General features: G+C 40.5%; 1 long non-coding RNA gene across 3 annotated transcripts in view; it reads left to right on the top strand.

Annotated features, from left to right (window-relative positions):
- The window catches only part of LOC104999191, a 36,638-nt gene extending 27,063 nt beyond the window's left edge, over window positions 1-9,575 (top strand). The window contains exons 2-5 of one of the 3 annotated variants that reach the window (XR_826560.1): window positions 531-832; window positions 2,127-2,260; window positions 7,100-7,229; window positions 8,127-9,575. This is a non-coding gene — a long non-coding RNA (uncharacterized LOC104999191). Of the gene's footprint in view, window positions 1-530; window positions 833-2,126; window positions 2,261-7,099; window positions 8,062-8,126 lie in introns of those variants that run through there. The other 2 variants (XR_826561.1, XR_826559.1) reach the window with 2 other exon arrangements.
- The last annotated feature ends 6,844 nt before the right edge of the window (window positions 9,576-16,419 follow it).

Here is a 16,419-nt window from a genome sequence, read left to right as displayed (position 1 = left end):
TTGGTATGACAACGCATTGTCACATGCATACATGTTCAGTCATGTCCAACTCTTTGCGACCCCATAGACTGTAGCCTGCCAGGTTCCTCTCCATGGAATTTTCCAGGCAAAAATACTGGAGTGGGTTGTCATTTCCGGCTCCAGGGAATCTTCCCCACCCAGGGATGGAACCCACATCTCTTGCCTCCCCTGCATTGGCAAGCAAATTCTTTACCACGGGCTCCATCTGGGAAGTCACTATGACAATGCATTAAGTGAAAGTCGCTCAGACATGTCCTACTCTTTGTAACCTCTTGGACTAGTCCATGGAATTCTACAGGCCAGAATACTGGAGTGGGTAGCCACACTCTCCTCCAGGGGATCTTCCCAACCCCAGGGATCGAACCCAGGTCTGCCAGCAGTGTTTTAAAATATATTCTAATATTGTGTAAAATCGTGTCATACACCCCACCCGTGGTAAATCTAATGATATAAATGCAAACATTCTGCTGCAGTTGAAAAAAAAATGTTTCAAGTGTCCTTTCTTTCAGCAAACTCATTGTTAAAGAGGAAGAAACCAAGCTGACATGTGCTGTGGGCTGTCCTAGAACTCTGCACAAACTGTTCTGAGAGAACCCAGGAAGTTTGGGGAAAACCGGGCCAGAAGCACAACTCTGGGCACGAGAGAGAACAAGGAGAAGCTTTCCCAGCGGAGGCCGGGATGCAGGCCATCACTGTGGTAGTGAAGACTCCCAACAGAGGAGTCCAGCCGGGGGCTGCCCAGCTGCTTCACCCTACATAGACCTGCATCAGCCTGGATGAGGGCCATCTTTGTGCCATCGTCTGTCCCCAGGTGAGGGAGGATGGGTTGGGAGGAATTCACCTGCTAGAAAAGCCTCCTTTTCTAACTCATCTTCCTGGAAAGTGAAAGTCACTTAGTCATGTCTGAATTATTGTGACCCCCATGGACTATACAGTGAATTCTCCAGGCCAGAATACTGGAGTGGGTAGCCGTTCCCTTGTCCAGGGGATCTTCCCAACCCAGGGATCAAACCCAGGTCTCCCACATTGCAGGTGGATTCTTTACCAGCTGAGCCACCATCTTCCTGGAGGGGCATCTTTATTCTAATTTGCACAGACACCATCATGCAGCTTGATTAGAGCCATACACTGTGAAAATGTGTGTGTGCTCAGTCATTTCCAACTCTTTGAAACCCCATGGATTGTAGCCAGCCAGGGATTTCCCAGGAAAGAATACAGGAGTGGGTTGCCATTTCCTCCTCCAGGGGATCTCCCCAACCCAGGGATTGAACCCGGGTCTCCCGCATCTTCTGCGTTGGCAGGTGGATTCTTTATCATTTGTGCCATGATGATGAGTCTAATTGCTCACCAAGTGGGTTTCAATTCCTTCTTCTTTCCCAACTTTCTCTCCCATTGTTATAAATACAGAGATGCATTGCTGGGGTGGGGGGAGCTCGAATCTTGTCTCTATTCAGTATTCTTCCAATTTACCCTCTGCTACAGAGAAAATAATATCCCCCAAGATATCTACATATCTACATTCCCCAAAATCTGTGAATACGTGTTACATGACAAAAGGGAATTAATGGTTATAGATAAAATTAATGTTAACTGGTTGACCTTAAAATAGAGAGTATCTTGGAATATTTAGGAGAGTCTCACGTTATCACAAGATTCCTTAAAAGTGGAAGAGGGAGACAAGAGAGGAGGTCGGAATGATGTGATGTGAAGAGGACTGGATACATCTTCACTGGAGGAAGGGACCCCCAGCCGAGGGTGTTAGGCAGCCTTCTTCTAGAAGCTGGGAAAGGGTAGGCAGCGGATTGTTCCCTCAGTCTCCAGGAGGAACACGGAGACTCTAATTGATCCCTTCCTGGTAGCTCAGTGAGACCCAGGTCAGACCTCTGCTTAGGAGAACTGAAAGATAATATACGTGCATTGGTTTAAGCCACTACGTTTGTGGCGATTTGCAACAGCAGCAAAAGGAAACCAACACACTTTCTCTCTGACCCCAAAGACATCCCTGTTTTGCCTCTTTTTGTTTCCAGATTCCACATCTCTTACTGTTCCTTTGCAATTTCTTGTTAGCATCTCTCGAATATCTCTAAAATATTGTTCTTTCCCAGGTTACACAGTTACTTCTCTTTTCCTGCTCTTCAGGAATCACAAATTTGCTGAACATGGCCCAGATTCAGCCTGTAGCTATGTTTCCATTGGCCTCACAGTGTTTTTTTCAGGAGCCAAATTGAAATGTTCTTAGGTAAGTAAGACATGTGTCCTCTAGTTTTTCATAACTCACCCTACTCCATATTGTATTTCACCCAGCCTACTTCCCCGGCTTAAACTAAGGAAAATCCTTTAAGGTTTTGAGTTGAAGCCCTCGTCTCCTAAAATATAAATAGATAATGAGATGTTGAGATGTTATATACTGGGCTTCCCAAGTGGTGCTAGTGGTAAAGAACCCACCTGCCTGCCAATGCTGGAGACATAAGAGATGCGGGTTTGATTCCTGGGTTGGGAAGATGCCCTAGAGGAGAGCATGGCAACCCTCTCCAGTATTCTTGCCTAGAGAACCCCATGGACAGAGAAGCCTGGTGAGTTGTGGTCCATAGGGTTGCAAAGAGTTGGACATAACTGAAGTGACTTAGCACACATGCAAGATGTTATATTAAAAAGAATTCTTGAGTCAAATAGGTTTAGGAAATGCCAAGATTGATAAAAGTAGGTTGTTATATGACAGAAGTTGACAGCCTTAATTATGCTAATTATCATATATCATATAATATAGGATGTAGATGCAAATGGCATGTGGCATCTCCCCAACTTATGTCCCCATAGAACCTTAGCGAGGACAGCGTCTTATAGGTGGGGTGCTCCAAGTAAGCCGTTGAACAACATGTGTTGTTCAATACACTCTTTTCATTACCGCAACCATCATGCATATTTTTATGTTGCTGCTGCTGCTACTGCTAAATCACTTCAGTCGTGTCCGACTCTGTGTGACCCCATAGACGGCAGCTCACCAGGCTCCCCCGTCCCTGGGATTCTCCAGGCAAGAACACTGGAGTGGGTTGCCATTTCCTTCAATGCATGAAAGTGAAAAGTGAAATAAAGTCGCTCAGTCGTGTCCGACCCTCAGCGACCCTGTGGACCGCAGCCTTCCAGGCTCCTCCATCCATGGGATTTTCAAGGCAGGAGCACTGGAGTGGGGTGCCATCGCCTTCTCCGATCTTTATGTTAATGGCTTCCAAAAGCTATAAACATAATAAATCAGACACATACAAAGCACACACTGCATGTTACATACTGTTCTAAGTGCTTTCACACATATAAGCCAATACATGATTCTGAATGATAAGAGGCACTATTCTTATCCCAATTTTACAAGTAAAGTAACTAAGATCTAGTGAACTTATCATGTGCCCAATGTCACATGCTAAGAAGGTTACAAAGCTGTAACCCACCTTGTTTCCGAGTCTGCACTGAACCATCTACTTCGAGCACTCACTCTGCTCTTGAACTGGAGGTGTGGGTTCCATATAAGAAAGTACTTTCTACCAGAAGTAGCTGAAAATATAACAAGTCATCTCAGATAAGATTAAATTCACTGTCTCAAAAAGAGGTTTGGAGGACTTCTTAAAAGGGAATTTTCTGGGAGGCACTAGTATTGAAGACATCTAATCTAACCATAAGATCTCTCTAAATATGAGATTCTAAAAGGATAAGAGAATCTATATTGAGTGGAAAGGCGACACGAGCAAAGGTAAGGAATGTTGTTTGAAGCAGACCAGCCTGGCTGTTATGAAAAACTTCACGAAGAATGGTTGCCAAGTAACGTTTCAAATATAAACTGGAATCAGATTGCAGGAAGCCTTGAATGTCAGCAAAAGAGGGATTTGACCTCAATCCTTTGATATGGAGTGCTAAAAAGCATTGCATCAGGAAAGTGACGAAGGTTTTAAACATACACACACACACACACACACGCACGCACGCACATACACACACGTACATAGTGACAAGAAGGAAATGAATCAATTGTCTTGATCTGCTGAGTGGTGACTCGGGTCAGGCCTCTTTGGCATGCTCTATTCCTCCCCTTCCCACTAGGTGGCACCAGAACTCAAAATCAGGTCACTAGAAAAGGCTGTCCCTCTGTTCTTTTTTGTAGGATGACTTTGTATAAGGAAAATTGATGTGATGTGAACATACCAAAAAATATTTTATAGCCAATTCTTAATTTGCCTTTTCCTTCACCCTGGGGTGTATTTCTCAATAGTTAACAATTTTCAGCTTAACTGACTGTAACATTCTAAAGAACAGCTTCTGGGGACCCTGCCAGTTTAGAGCACTAGCGTAGACCAAGTACTGCATCCTGAAGAAATAGCTAACAGCCAGCTGGAAGCTGATACAGTGGAAATTATTCCACTCTTGATGCAATAAGGGGGACCACGGAGGATTTTCAGCAAGCTGGTTGAATTACCTCCTAGAACTGAACTCTAGTTAGAGGATGGAAAGGGGGTGCAAGCCTGAGCTAACTCATTACCTAATTCTTCAGGAAAGAAATAGCGTCCAGAACATTGTCCCTCCTTCCTTTCTGAATGCCTTTTCTTGGTACAAACTATTTTACACGAAAGACAGCTTCTCTTTTAGGTATTTCTTAACTTTTTCCTTTAGTGCCACAGGTCTTATTCTGTCCTTTTAAAGGACGGGAGGAAAGTAGGCTTTCACTTTGTTGGAAAGTCAGTGTGATCACAAATTGACACAGAAAGCAGTCATTTCTGGTCACAAGTAAATTTGTATGTGGTGACAAAGTACCCATAAATCAAGATTCCTGTTTTAAACATCCTAAGACCAGTTCATATGTTTCAAAAAATCAAAAGGCAAATGGCAGAGAGCCCAAATCTTCACAGGTTAAGTGGGCACATGGAATTTTCCCCTAAATCCTTCAAGCTGAAATTTGAGGAGGAAATGCAAAGTTAGTGAACGTGTTACAAAGGAGGCTTTGTTAAAGATACACAGACTCTGTCTAAATACCACAGTCTCAATTTTTCCCTGATTCTAAAGACAAAGGAAAAAAATATGTGTAACATCACTTAATTTCATTTGAAATTTTTATGCTTCTAGTTTTTCTACACCCACCTCTTCTAAAATGGGACATAGAAGAGAGTGGCTAAAATAGATGATAGACTTATGGACTTGGATAAATAATTAATGGCCTGGAGTAATTAGCTGGAAGATGTTTAATCTTTAATCTGTCTGAGTCATCACAAGCATTTGCGCCCACTCACAAAGTATTGCACTCATTATGCGTGTATATATTTTGTCAAGATGGAAATTAATATATGATGAGAATCAGCACTTTGAGAAATTAAAATATGAAACAAGTCTGTTTGGTCTCTTTGTTCAAGATAAACGAGATTTCACTTTTCTTTATTTTACCTAATAAGAAAAAAGTTGTAGAAATTCCGTCTGTGTGCATAAGCAAGAAGTCAAACTTTTTGGTGAGGGAAGCAAAATAGTTGGCTCATTTTGTCTTTGTTTCGGGACTTTTTCCAGGAGAAAATAAAAGGCCAAACCAAAAACACCTCATTATTAAAGTATCTGGTGAACAATTAGGGTTCTTTCAGAGGACTTCAGGGGAAAAAAAATGTCCTTTAACATAATGCTATTTTGCAATTTATAGCTGTGTTCTTCAATGTGGTGTTTTCCAATACAATTTTATTACAGGCTTTAAATTATACTTTCACAGGAAAGGTCTGCCTTTAAACTTTTAGGTCAGAATTGTTCAGATCTTTTCACACTGAATCAATCAGGTTTAAAGCTGGCAAAATCCTTGGCAGCCTTGTAAATCTTTCAAAAGATGTTATCCAATTACCCTTCATGGGCCACAGGATTCTACAGCGTGACTATTTCCTTCTCTATGAGGAATTAAGTGCTCATGAGAGGTTAGAAAGCAATGGAGTTGAAAAGTAAGGTTTTGCATTTTTTTTCTCCCATTTACATGGTATAGATATAGCTCCAGCTACTAATATATTGTGAGAACCGCCACAGACATTCTGATCTAAACAGTGGCCCTGGTATCACTGAAGTTTTTTTTTTATTTGCTTTAAATTAGCAAAAAAAAAAAAAAGAATTAAAAAAAGAAAAAGCACATACTAGTATCAGAATGGTGCGCATTACAAAATCTTATTTAGGACCTGTATTCAGAATTTAGCATAAAGTTATATGCCAAATAGAAAGCACAAGAGATCACTATTTCTCTCAAGTGAATTTGTTTTTCAAGAAAAACAAATTTTTAGGTATACTCTATAAATACACATGGGATTGGAAAAAATAACAAAGAAGATAAATGTACTTCTTTAGTGTGGGTCTTGATCTTCTAAAAAATGTGCTTATTTTCCACTTTTAAAGAAACACATATTCATCTTTGTTAGTTTTTCCTCTAGGTTGTCAATATAGAATACTAATAAAATGCTAAGGAGACATTCAATTTATATAAAAGCTTATTTCATGCCACTTGGCTTTGAGAGGAAGAATTATCATGGGCAGAATCATTTTGAAATAATTTTTCAAGAAAAAGTGTGAATGTGCCTACAGATTTCCTTCATGAAGCCTAGAAAAGCTTTGCTTTCCTTTGTGATGTAAAAGGCTGCTTGGAGGTTATGGGATCCCAGTTGCACCTTTGACCTCAAAGCCTCTGGAGTCATTCATTTGTCATGACCTTTGACCTTTGGCAAATCACAACCCTGACTTATCTGTTTCTCTTGATTTTTACTACCTATAACAAAAGCTCTTTCCCCCTCTGGAATGCATAAGCAGAAGTCATATAAATGTTTAAAAATAGTTTGTCAGCCAACAATCTGGCCAAGAGAAGATAAGTATCATAAACAAAAACAAAAAAATCACAAAGCATGAAGGAAAATATCTAACATTTAAAGTGTCCTCTGGTGGAATAGATTGATTTCAGGGACTACAGTGTGAACAGTTGGCCACATGTTCCCTCTCTTAAAATCTTTGTTTTCTTTGATTTAAAATGTGATGTAGCAAGAGGTGGGAATTTGGTGCTGTTATAAATTGTGCTTCTGATTCTTTGCAGGCTGGTCATTAAAACTTGCAGACATCACCCCTGCAGCTGTGTGTTCATCAACACTTCCTTTTAACCACTATCTAAATTGCTTCCATGTCCAGAGAAATGCAGTTCCCCTTATCAGGATTGTGAGTGAAAGGTGAATATGTGTAAACATTTGGACTAAAACAGAATTGGAACCAACTCAAGTACAGATGAGGAACCAAGACAGTTCATTTTAAAAATGTGTGTAAAAAAAAAAATAAATAAAATAAAAATAAAAATGTGTGTAGGAGCCCTCTGCATCGAACAGTTACTCAGTATATAAAATGTTCAGTCCCAAATATTACTTGGTCTTTTTTTTAACAGTAATTTTCTTTTTTTATTTTATATTTTATTTGATTATTTTTTATAGTAGGTCCCTGTTGGTTATCTATTGTAAATCTAGCAGTATGTACATGTCAATCCCAAATTTAGTCTTTATGATATCAACTGTTACACATGTGTACATTCATGCTTGGTTGCCCAGTTTTGTCTGACTCTTTGTGACCCCAAAGCCTGTAGCCCACCAGGCTCCTCTGTCCATGGAATTTTCCAGGCAAGAATGTGAGTTGCCATTTCTTTCTCCAGGGGATCTTCCATACCCAGGGCTAATACAGACTACTGATTGGTAACTATCAATTGATTTGACCTTTTGTGAGTTTTCCTTTCTAATACTCAAGTTTGTTCATTTGCTTATTTGTTTAAAGCAAATATTAGGGAAGAGGAAGCTTGAAGTTATAGTTTAATAAAAGAGTGAAGGCTTAATACAGCAAAGGGTGATGTATGCTTTTTCACCAAGCTGAGAATTAAATGCAATCTCTTTAATACTCTGAGATTTGTCTACTTAAGGAATACTCTTATGGTTACTTATTTCCCAGCCCCCATGAAGATTCTTATTTTTTCTTTTTGCATTAAGATAGACCATTTTAATATTTATTTTGGGGACAGTTTTATTTTTAGCTATTTTTACTGGCTTTATAGTGGAAATTCACCGATTTTTTTTTTTTCCTCACAGCTTCTCTTTCTCTAAGGATCAAAAGAAGTGCTTGCTGCTTTGAAAATACAGTCCAAACTGGCACATTGATGAAGTTAGTTCTAGATGGACAGTAACCTGGTTTAATTATAATTTAGAAGGAAGATGAAGGGTTTGCCAAGTACTCAAACAAGTCTAGTTAAAATCTTGGCAACAAAGATTTTTCAGTATTTTTAATTCATTTTAAATAGTTGAAAATGGAATCTCTTTTTAAAATCTTAATACAAATCTGTTTATAGAGGTATATGTGCAGTCTATCAATTTTGTAATCTCTAGACAGATTTCAATAGAAAGTTGTACAACTAGTATAACGTTATCCTTCCTGAGGTCGAGGTAGGAAAAAGTGAATGGGCTGCAAACTGTGGAGTGGCAGGTATACTCTGCTCTCTGAAAGTCTGTGGATACCATGTGACATTCTGTGCTATTTGAATGTGTTTTTTTCCTAATTTTCGCATCTATCACCACAACACCAAAAACTTCCTGCAGCAACCAGAATCTTTCCCCCCTCAGATCTCAGCTAAGGGTCCTGTGGTTTCAAATTAGAAATCTCAGAATTCACTCTTCATTACTTTCCCATTGGAATATTTATGACTTCCTGTAGAGCTAGTCTTCAATAAAATTTAATTAACCATATGGAAATTGGAGGGAATTTGTTGAGTTCTAAAAGTGTTTTGAGTCTGAAAGTTGAGTCAATAGAAGATAAATTGACCCCTTAATTTCACAGAAATCTGGTACATCATTTGGATAAGATAACTAAAGGATGGACATTATCCATGTTTTAAGTGTTTCCCCTACTTTAAGCCATTCAAATAAGGCTGTCTCTCGTTTTTTCTCCTTCTTCCTGAAAAAACGGGGTCTAGAATTTTTACAACTGTGATTTTTAAGTAATAATACATGAAAGATAATAAACAAATTTTACTTAGGGTTTTAGAAGGGTAATACTAACAGCATTATTTCTTAAGACCCCTTTGATCTCAGTGTACACCTCTAGAGCAAGGCATTTTTGAAATGTAAAACATCAGTCTCATTGCTCTTGCCGCCCATCACCTCACCCCAACAACCACAGGCACAATTCTGCTTAACATATGTCAGTCACTATCCATCCAGATAGAGCAGACTTTCTCAACATGGCTACCATTGACAATATGGATGGGATGATTCCTGGTTGTGGGGATTGTCACTTCTCATTTTAGAAGATACAGACTGGTCTCTATCCCCAGATACTAATATCACTCTCCCCAAGTGGTAACAACCAAAAATGTCTTCCATGCCATGCTGCTGTGCTAAGTCGCTTCAGTCATGTCTGACTCACGTCTTCAGATATTGCCAAATGTCCCCAAATTCCTGTCGGTTGTGAATCACTGAGATAGAAATTAAATGCTCAAAAAAAAGTCTGCATGTCCTTTTCCTACCTATCAAATCCTGTATTATTCAGAGTTCTCCAGAGAAACAAAACCAATAGTATGTGTGTGTGTTTATTCACTAAGTCCTGTCTGACTCTTGGCAACCCCATGGACTATAGCCTGCCAAGCTCCTCTGTCCATGGGATTTCCCAGGCAAGAATACTGGAGTGAGTTGTCATTTCCTTCTCCAGGGGATCTTCCCGACTCAGGGATTGAACCCAGGTTTCCTGCATAGCAGGCAGATTCTTTACTACTGAGCCACCTGGAAAGTCCTTATAGATAGTGTGGTATCAATAGAAAGAGATTTATTATAAGGAATCGGATCACATAAACAGGGAGGCTGGCAAGTCCAAATCCACAGCATGGCCCAGCAGGTGGGAGACCCAGGAGAATGGATGGAACAGGTGAAGTTAAAGGCGGTCCACTGGAGACTTCACCTCCCTCAGTGATCCCTTCCCAAGAAGAGATCCTCAGCCTTCAGGGACACAGACCTTCCTTCAGTTCCTTGAACATATATTCTTGCGCATCTCAGGTCTTTGCCACCTGATATGCCCAGTCGTGCGGCACTTTTTGCCACCACATCCTGTCATTGAGCAACTAACTCCTTTCCATTAACATTCTCTTGTGCTTCCTGATGGCATTTTCCCCAGCCTTCTTGGGTAGGTAACCTCTTCTCTAATTTTGCTTCCACAGCACTTATGCAGCTTCTTCAAATCACTTAGCACTGCTAAGTCCTTGGGGCCCTTTCATTTTTATTTTGCTCTGTAGCCCCAGTACCTGGCATATAGTAAGTACAGTTGTTCCTTGGTATCCACAGAAGGTTGGCTCCAGGAGCCCAGTGAATACCAAAATCCATCGATGCTCAAGTCCTTCATATAAAATGACATAGTATTTACATATAGCCTATACACATGGTTTCAGATACTAAAATCATCTCTAGGCTACTTATGATACCTCATACAATGTAAACACCATGTAAATATTTGCTAGGACACAGGAAACCAGTTTTGTTTGGGAGAACTTTCTAGAATTCTTTTTTCAGAGTATTCTCAATTCTGGTCAAATCCATAGATGTGGAACCCACAGATACAGAGCTGAATATTTGTTGGCCGCCTGAACAAATGAATGAACATTTACCCCAAATAGTTTTCAGATGATTACTGGCTCCCCAAGTGGTCGTTGGTGAAAGTACTGATACCCTAGGCCTCATTCCCACTGTTTCTTATTCCAATCCTTTTGAACACTGTAAAACACATCACTTTTTTTATACTACAGGAGCACTTGTCTGTTTTTTGTTGTTGTTTGTTTATTTATTTATCCATATTTGGCTGCGATGGGTCTTTGTTGGCAGTGCCGGCTCCTCACTGTGGTGGCTTCAGTTGCTGCAGAGCACAGGCTCTTGGGCATGTGGGCTTCAGCAGTTGCAGCTTGCGGGCTCTACAGCATGGGCTCAGTAGTTGTAGCACACAGCCTTAGTTGCCCTGTGGCATGTGGGATCTTAGTTCCTCGAACAGGGATCGAACCCACGTCCCCTGCATTGTCAAGAAGACTCAACCACTGGACCACCAGCGAAGCCCCATGTCATGAGCATTTGTAAATACACTCTATACATTTTGGAATTTAACACCTTAAGGAAAGGTAGGTATCAGTGATCAAAGTATTGTCTCTGGGCTCCAAATTTACCCCTCAGCTCCTTGCTTTGTGATACTGGAGTTGGAACACATGAAGATTTCTCCTTTGCCATTTGGTACCATACTAAGCTTTGTCAATAGAGTATGTCACAGGAGGGACAGTGCCAGAGAGACTTCATTTGACTGGATTGCATCCTCTCATCTTGTCCCTCAGATGCAGCTGCTAGAGGTGTGGGTTCAGCAGGTCCAGTTGCACAGCCCTCTGGCAAGTTTTACCAGGACCCCAATGGAAGTCTCTGAAATCAGTTCCTCCTCACCAGCCCCTTCCACCTGGCCATAACCAGTTTTGTCCTAGGGCTATTCAGTGAACTATTCTGCCACTGGATGGGTCCAGTCACACTCTCACCAGTGAATTCCAAATCTGTGTTGGAGAGGGTGCCCAACCCTCACTCTAATTGTCTTCCTTCATCAGGTACTGTCTCTCAGTGCTAGGGGATTGTTCGAGTTCTCCTTTATGCCCTCTGAGAGGCTATATACTTGCTGCTGCTACTGCTACTGCTAAGTCACTTCAGTTGTATCGGACTCTGTGCAACCCCATAGATGGCAGCCCACCAGACTCGCCGTCCCTGGGATTCTCCAGGCAAGAACACTGGAGTGGGTTGCCACTTCCTTCTCCAATGCATGAAAGTGAAAAGTGAAAAGTGAAAGCGAAGTTGCTCGGTGGTGTCCAAGTCTTAGTGACCCCATGGACTGCAGCCTACCAGGCTCCTCCGCCCATGGGATTTTCCAGGCAAGAGTACTGGAGTGGGGTGCCATTGCCTTCTCTATATACTTGCTACCAGTTAATAATTCTTTGTATTAAATGATCTCTTTTCAAATTACTGGTGTGAATTCTGTTTCCTATAACTCTGAAACAGCAGATCAATGAATTAAAAAGTCTGAATACACGCACATGAACACACGCATGTAGTTTTATTTCAAGAACATTGAAATATGCCTTTCTAAGATGAAACACTGTAACAAACAGCTTTTTAAGGACATCCTATAATGATCAGTATCCAAGAAACAGAATTTTACTGCTGGATGGAGTCCAAACGGCCACTCAGCCCCTTTTTTTCAGTGGAAGCATCACAGTCACAAGAGGTTAAGTGACTTCATATCCTGAGTGGATTAAGACCCTGGGGACCTGATAGGAGGCAGCTCCTCCATAAAATGTTCCCCCACTCTGTGCCCCACCCCCATTCCCGGGGAAGATGCTCTCTGGACCTTCACAAGATGACTCACTGGCTTTTTTATGAGGACTCATGGGAGGGAGAGATTTCTCTCAATTCTAAGTACCAGAAATAATTATGCTTCTTCTTAACAACTGCTCCAGATTTAGCTCATAGACAATGTGAATTATGTAAATGCTCATCTTCCATTTAGGACGGTGGCCAGGAAGCTCCTGGCCAGGGGACAGCACCTCAGGACAGACATACCTTTTGCATCCCCACCCTCCTCCCGCTTAATCTCAGCTCTTTTCTATCCAGTGTTCCCCTTTCCCTTGATTTTAACCCTTATTATCTTATTACACATCAGACCCTTTAAAACAATGATTTAAGAATAGGCTCACTATCAGCTCTACTCCAAAATAAAATAAAATTTTTTAAATGGATAGGTTAGCTATAAAAATATTCAAGTACAAACCTTCAGTTTTCCTTATGCTCACTTCAACATTCTTTTCATTACATTGTGTTTGCTGACAATGGAAAGGAGTTTAAATACTTACATACTCCCCAAAATGGGTGCACCTTGAACACCTAAAAGCAATGTGTTCAAACGTTTCAAAATATCCCCTGTCGAATGTGCTTTATGTTGCAGGGAGCTCAACCTGGTCCTCTGTGGTCGTATAGGTCCTCCTGGTCCTCTAGGTCCACAGTCTAGAGGGGTGGATGGGGTGGGAGGTGGGAGAGAGGTTTAAGAAGGGGGCACATATGTATAACCTATGTCTGGTTTGTGTTACTGTGTGGCAGAAACCAAGACAACATTGTAAAGCAATTATCCTCCAATTAAAAATAAATAAAATTACCTGTCACTTACTTACCTAATTAATATGCTTAATAAATTGTCCAAATAATAGAAATATTTATCAACTTCTTAGCTGTTCTTTCAGTGCAAAGACATCCAAGCTGATAAAGCCTGACTATAGCAAAGCTGGCCATAGGTTCAGCAAAGATAATCTTTTATCTTTTTCTTACCAGTTCATTGAATTATAGTGTCAAAATTCGGTTTGTTTCAAGGATGGTCATTTAGCCGTGTTCCTCAAAATACAAAGGGGGAAAAAAATCTCTTCTCTGTCCTTTTTCTTTATTTTTATGATCTTATTATTTTTTCTTGCTGAATAAGCCCCTTTCTTTTTTGTGAGTCTCTCTGGGATGGTGAGAGATGGCTGTTCGGAACCTTATTTACACCCAGGCGCCCTCATGTTTCTGTGCTTCTGTAGCCCAGCTCTCCACCTGCCATTTATCATGGGCAGTGACTAAGACTTTCTAAGGGCAAAATAAATATTTGCTGAATAAATCCTCAGAGCTGCTACCAAATATGGAAAGTACTGGAGACAAAGAAGCAATCTCTGATATAAGGTAGCTGCAGCTGGAAATACAGAAATTGCATGAAATTCCTGATCTTCTCCTCATAATTCCCCCAAATGGGAAAGGTTTCTTTTTTGTTTCTTTCTGTACTGAAGCTGAAAAGCCATATACTTTTGGCTTTGTCTGATTTCAAAGACATTTTTCTGACCAATGTTTTTCTTATTTTCCTTCACTTCAGAGAAACCCAGGCACTTCGTGCCCTTGGCAAAGATTCATTCTTTTCATTCAGTATCTCTGTGAGAATTTGCCAAAGCTTTTGTGCAAATACACCTGATAACCTTTGGCTCATTCATACCCAGAAAGCCTTCAGTGAAACAAAGTCAGGCACATTGACCTACAGACCAACCTAACAGAGGGAATCCTGGGAAATGGGCCTCAGAAGCAAGTGGGCTAAGAAGGTAAAAGTTAGAATGAAGTGCTAAGGAGGCAATGCCTCTGCATTCCTCTTGTTGTTAGGAGTGTATTGTAAGACAGAGGCTTTCTGCCATTTCTGACTTAACTCTGAGTACGGTTCATAGATAGTGGTCCACCATCCTTTTAACCTTCAGATTTCCGGTTTATTTCAGAAAATATAAGATCAATTTTCCAAGTAATTCAATCAGCTCATTGGGTTAATGCCCTTCATGGCTTCAAATATCTTCTTGTGCCTAATTCTATTACCCAAGGCTTTGATCTTCAAAACTAAAGTCTGTGTTCCTCTGAGGGCTCTTCTGGGGGTAAATAGCTTGACTGAGTCAATGATGAATTAATCTTTATCTTCGGACACCCTAAGTTCTTCACATGAACTAATGGAAAATAGAATAGACAAAGGAATTAAGAAAGACACATTTCAAATACCATGTCATTTCAGTTGATATTTATTAAAAAAAAAACACACTAATATTAGTTGTCGTTCAGTTGCTCAGGTATGTCTAACTCTTTTCAACTCCATGCATGGACTGCAGCACACCAGGCTTTCCTGTCCTTCACTATCTCCTGGAGTTTTCTCAAAATCAGGTCCATTGAGTTGGTGATGCCATCCAACCATCTCATCCTCTGTCACTTCCTTCTCCTCCTGCCTTCAATCTTTCCCAGCATCAGGTTCTTTTCCAATGAATCGGCTCTTCGCATTAGGTGGCCAAAGTATTGGAGCTTCAGCTTCAGCATCAGTCCTTCCAAAGAACATTTAGGGTTGATATCCTTTAGGATTGACTGGTTTGATCTCCTTGCAGTCTGAAGAAATCTCAGGAGTCTTCTCCAGCACAGCAGTTCAAAAGCATCAATTCATCGGTGCTCAGCCTTAGTAGATTTTCAAATATATACCAATCTGAAAAATGTGTTTTTTTTGAAATTATTCATAGAAAACTATGCTTATGCTTTCCAGTGTTATCAATCACCTGAAATTTTCTGATGAGCACTTTTAAGACATTTTAAGACTTAAGACATTTCAGACACTTTGCCTGAAGTTTGTAACTGTATGCGTAATGAAAGCATGCACAGTGGAAGTGGAAGTTCTCCTGGCTTGGTGATGTAATGTTGGGCAGTGATATAAAAAGCAGTGCAGAAAAAGAGCTTTCTAGATGCTCTGCACAGACAGGGTTCCTGGGAGCCCGGGGAAGCCATGCTGGAATTTGCTGCAGTTCCATCTGCTCTTGCCCATTTCTGATAAGATACGGAATCCTTGAGTAATTAAACCAGAGCTGTAATCTCCCCACTAGAGAGCCTGTCCTTGGCATTAACAGTGGTGTTGCCTCGTTAAATGCATTACCTGAGCTTCCTTCCCCCTGACAACCACGCAGGTTCCTCCAAGGCCATTAGCCGGATAATATGAATGAGCAAACATGAAGAAGGCAGGCTTGCACAATACTTAGTAACATACCTATGACAATTATCATGGCTATTTTTTACTCTGGCCGAATGACAGTGGGAATAAAACTGCATGGAGAAATCTACGGCTTAAGTGTGCTTAGTTTTGGGGTGAATATAGAGATAAGGGCTGGTGCAGTTTAAAAATAAATGATTCTGTTGCCATGGTTTCCTTCTTTATAAATTCCTTTCAACATGAATTGCTGTTGTTGTGTTTAATTTTAGATTCATGCAGATTTTCGACAAATAAGAATCCCTATACATATGAGAAATGGTTTTTCAAAAGCTGCAGGAAGAGATGTTTGGCAGTCTGGCTTAAACACTTCTGAGCAGAATAAACTGCAGGGTTCTGGCTATAGACAACTGCCAAAGGAAAGCAAATAAAGAGAATGAGAACTTAGAGAACACATAAGACTACATTTAACCTTATGATTAAAAAGGAATTCATGTTACTGCAAGCTTTAAGGGAAAATGTTGAGTCTTAAAGATGGCCTCTCAATAGCAGGGGCCATAGGGAGACAGATGTCCCTCCTAGGAAGTAAGTCTCTAGACAACCAACCGGTAAATGTCAATTTAGATAAATATGCATTTATTAATATCAAAGGGTCTAATTGTGTTTTCAAAATCTGTTCTATTACTTCAAATACAGTTGCATTCTTGAATAGGGTGTCAGAATTGTTTATATCTGCTCAAAAAATAGCTCTGCTTCATTCTTTTTTCCAATTTAGTAATGGTTATTTCAAACTTGGATATTCTATGACAAACC

The sequence above is a fragment of the Bison bison genome, unplaced genomic scaffold (assembly GCF_000754665.1).
Source record: "Bison bison bison isolate TAMUID 2011002044 unplaced genomic scaffold, Bison_UMD1.0 scf7180017864347, whole genome shotgun sequence".
NCBI classification, from domain to species: Eukaryota; Metazoa; Chordata; class Mammalia; order Artiodactyla; family Bovidae; genus Bison; species Bison bison.
This window is presented reverse-complemented; position numbering and strand designations above follow the sequence as displayed.